Raw genomic sequence first — 4,930 nt, forward strand, 5'->3', positions numbered from 1 at the left:
TGGAGAAAGCTGGCATAATGATGTCTTCGCCATGTGAGCACTCCCTGACAAATTCAGGTGGCCAGTCTTGTTCAGCTAGAAGAATGTCATAACCCTTAGAGAGCTTCTCCCAAAAGAGTGGTCTTGTTTTTCTAGTTATATTCCCCTCCATCCGGAGTGTTACTTCATATAACTTGTGTGGGACACTAACCCTGGTATCAGCAGTTCAGCCTGCATGTACTCATTCAGGTCCACTGTCTCCAGATGATCCTTCAAGGTCTTGCGAGCTACGGTTACTTCTGCTGCGCTGTCCAACATTGTCTGAGCCCACTCCCCGTTCTTGAGTTGTGTCCTCAAGATCCTCGGCATGTCTGATTTTTAGACCTGATACCTTCTTTTTGGTGAATTGGGTTTTCTTATTTTTTGGAATGTGCTGATCGTCTTTGGACCTCACGCGTTCTTCCTTGTGTTCTGATCTTCCTCTTCTTTCGGATTTCTGTGATGAAGTCTGAAAGGTACGAGAGGAGCGTGTATCACTATCTTGATATCTATCAGGTTTTCTCAAACTATCCCTGTTCCTGAGTTTATACCTCCTTTCAGAGGGCTCCTTTTGAGGAGACCTACCTCGGGATTGAGGACGCTTCTCTTTAGAAGTTTGTTTAGTGTTCTCCCACTTCTTTTTAGGAAGAGTGACAGTGTTTTTAATAAAGACCTTTTCAGGACTTTCAGTCAGTTGGGGTTTCACTGGTTTACCACCCAAACTTTCTCTACCTAGTTCTTCATAGGATTTCTCTATTATTCTGGCTAGTTCCTGAGGTTGTTCAGTTACATCAAATTGTCTTAACTTTTGGTGGATCGCCACAGATGCTGATTGACCTTTAATATTAGCTAATATCATTGTTGAGACCTGTTTGAAATATTTCAGTAATTTCATACCTAGATTTAAAGCAGGTTCTGCCCCGTATTCATTTTGAATCAGTTTGAGGACGTCTGGTATTACCGCCATAGTCGGAACACCATGTGTTTTGGTGTAGATTGCAGCAAAGACTGTACCACAGGTGTCTCAGTCCTCCAGGTGTGGTGCGATCACCGTTGGTAAACAGATTGTTAAAATCCTGTGTTTCTTATGAGGGGTAGTATCAGGAAATACTGCCTATATTTGAGTAATTTGTTGAGCTATCCAGAATGGAATTTGTTCCCTTTTTGCGGGTAATTTACCAATGACTGATTGTATAGTCTTTGGTGTAATTTTATTGGTGTTCCCCTGGTAAGGGGTGTGTTGTGGAATCCTTATAGGGGGTTGGACTGTTAGAGTCCGCATGACACATTGAACCAATTGTCTGTGCATTTTTATTAGTTGTTTTATTTGAACTAATAGTTCCGCACCTGTCATTTCTTCAATGGCAGGATGTGGTGTATAGCTGGCTAATACCGACCATGTTGCTCCTGGTCTACCTAGTGGACCGAGCCTGGTAATGTAATGTTGATGTTGTAGGGCGCCTTTAAACCAGAGCACTTGCTCTGGTTTAGTGGTTAGTGGAATTTCAATATCCTCAAAAGGAATGTATTCTGTTGAATGTTCCTCTTCTTTGTAGAAGTGAAACACATGTGATACTGGATTTGCTTTAGGGACGATAATCCATGAATAGAATACCTCTGTCTGACGATATTCATGTGCCTCTATCACACAAATTACCCTACCACCTCTTGATGATAGGCCATTTGTTATAAGTTTTATAGTGATGGCTTTCCTTAAACTTTCTGGGATGATTATAGCATCCGGGTCATCTTCTTGGAAACCTGTAACGTCAACGCCTGGTATTCGACATTGTTTAATGAAAGTTGCAGAGCAAAGATAAGGTGCACAATATTTTGGAACACTGTATCCTTCAACGTTGAACAAACCAAAAAACTAATACATAGGATTTTCGTCCTACTCAGTTATGGCGGATATTTTATCCTTTTGCCCACTCCAGACGTCTATTGGAGTATTTTAGGGGTAAAAAGGGGTCTCTGAGAAAAGGACGACTGAGTTACTTTAGTATATAGCATTAAATTAGTTCCTTACCAAATATTGGGCGCCATGTAGTGTAGTTCCTATATTACCAATAGGCTCTGTGCATTGGAATTTTATATCTTATAGATTAGAAGTAGGACTGAGGTCAACTAGGTCTCTATCGAATATATTAAACTTAATAGTCAGTGGCAGCTGGCTCAGAGGTCACTAGAAACTTTCTCGAATTCACAAGAAGGTATTAGTTTCTGACACCCGCATAAATATGACAACTTTGTTTCCCAAGAATAAGAAATATATCTCTAGAGTCGCAGAAACAATTGATAAGTATTTTACTCAGTCAATCATGCATGCTTTTTTTCTACAGAGGTGCAGAGAAATAGAGAGATGGGCATTTTCAATAAAAGGTTTTATTGAACAGTCTTCTTTCTCATGCAAGAAAAGGGAATTGCTACAATTGTAATGCAGACTGCAAAGTAGAATGCGTACAGCAAGAACACTATTTTAAAATAATACTGTAAGATCATTGTATGTTTTCTAAACCATATATAAATACATACATAAAGTACAATGGCTAAAAATGCTCAACTGGTGCTTCTAAAATACGCCTACCCCAATGTATCTAACCTAAGTCTAGTACGCGGGAAGAAGTAAATATTGTGTAGCATAGGTTTGGTTTTCTTTGCCAAGAATCTATCCAAGATTTCTCTAGGTTCTAATCAGCTCCATACCGTAGTTTAGAATGTAGGAGGTCTGGTATCTCAGTCTAGGGACTCGATTTTCCAACACCCCGCAAGGGGAGCTTAGAAACACTGGAGCTGGATTCTCGCCGAGAGAAATGCAGCCTCTCGATCATGCATCAGCTGGAGGGTCGGCTTCCTTTGCCACTTGCTGTAGTAAGCTGCGTCAGGCAAGTAGATAGTCGAACTGCTCCGAACCACCGTGTCTTGCTAGAGAATTCTTTCAAAATGTATTGTTTTTGAAACAAAAAAGCAACAAAAAAAAAGAAAATACTTTGCAAAGTATGACTATTTGCTCTTAACCAAGAACTATCATGCCTAGAATCCATAAAAAAGACCATTACTCTAAAAATCAGATATCCGAAATAGCAAACGACATACCAAATATAACTCTAAAAACATAAACCTTTTCATAAACGATATTTAGAAATGTTATTAAAACATTTTCACCAAATCATTCTTAAACATAATTAATTAAAGGCTAAGCAGTATCAATAACAACATTTAAATATATCCCCACAACTGCAAACCACAACATTAAACACATTTTAATTCAAATAGAATACCTATCACCACTCCATTTGTTTTACATTTCTTTATTGGTTTTAGCACAATTGAAAGATTAAGCACAAACCATTGTGGGAGCAGTTCCAACATGCCGCTCACCTATGGTATCACATCATAAACAAATAACAAACATAAAGAGTGGAGTCTCAGTAGGGTAGATATGCCATATTCCCATCGCGGGAGAAGAAGGCCCCTGCACAGGTGTGGGTCGGGGTATAATGGATAGTGACAATAGCCCCTGTGGGTAGAACACAATCAGGAGGGATACCCAGGAACACCACCCTCCAGTGCTGGTAGAGTGTAACATACCACATGTTTTTGTAAGGCGCACATTCACCCAAGGCTATCTTGGTGCTGAATAACAGATGTTTATTGTTACCCAACTCAATTGTACTCATTTTATTGACCTCAGAAGGATGACAGGCTGAGTGGACCTGCCTGGATTTGAACATGTGACCATGAGGTCAAACACAGGGCACTTCAGTGGATGCATTACTCCACTAAGCAACCTGACCCGGCATAACACAGTAGTCACATGAATATATAGGAAGTTCCTGCAGGCTAGCGTGAGTGGTCACCTTGGGCCAGGGCACCAGTCTCAGGGCACCCATTAAAACACATGTAACAAGCCCCCCTGCCCCACAGCTTCTAGGGCCACTGTTAACGAGCTGTCAGATATCAACTGTCCCATCATGACTCTCACTGTTGGGTTATTATAGAGGGCGCGGATCAAATAGAAGTAACCCAACCGGATACCCATTACTTCCAGTGTCGTCAGTAGGTAACCCAACCCCAGCATGTCAAACGCCTTCTCTATATCAAGTGACACCACCACCTGTTCCCTCGTATCATTCAATGCTGCCTTCATCAGACTAAGTAGTCAGTGTATGTTGAAGAAGGTATTGCACTCGACAATAAACCCAAATTGATCTTTGTGTACAAGTGCACCAGCAACAGAGAGCAGCGTATTGGCCAGGACCTTCCCTAACATCTTATAAGCAAACTTTTACATGACCTAAATATTCACCTTGAAGCCTCTTAAGTAATGCAGTAGCTACTTTCATTGAGGACCTGAGTGTGCTGAGTTTAGACTGGTTAATATAGCACTGATCCATGTGGCAGAACACTTCCAAGACCCTATTGTTTCGAACATCAAGGATCTCTCTGCCCTATCTCCACTGCCACTAACCTGGTCTGATCATTCGGCTGTCCCTTTTTGGTCAGAAGTCAAGACAGTCTCTCTGTAAAATCAACTGCTACTCTGAACAAGTTGACTTAGCCTTGACTTAGAACTAAAAGTCGATTTAGATCAACCCGCAGTGGATCAGTGGATGATGGATTTTTTGGAGGCTATAGTTACTGTAACAGCAAGATCCCCACTGAGGAACCATCCACCTGCACCTTGGTTCAGTGAAACTCTGTGATTAGAGAGAAAACACTGTAAACATTTAGAAAAGAGAGTGGAGGAAATCATTCAATGTGATCTTAAAAGCAGAGTACAAACTGGGTCTAAAACATTACCACAGGCTTAGCAAGGTTGCTAGAGTGGCATATTACTGATAATGATAATGCCCAAATGTGCCCTAAAACACTGTTTAATGTGGTTAAGGAACTGTCGGACACTGCCAAA

Source organism: Lissotriton helveticus, chromosome 1_2 (genome assembly GCF_964261635.1).
Source record: "Lissotriton helveticus chromosome 1_2, aLisHel1.1, whole genome shotgun sequence".
NCBI classification, from domain to species: Eukaryota; Metazoa; Chordata; class Amphibia; order Caudata; family Salamandridae; genus Lissotriton; species Lissotriton helveticus.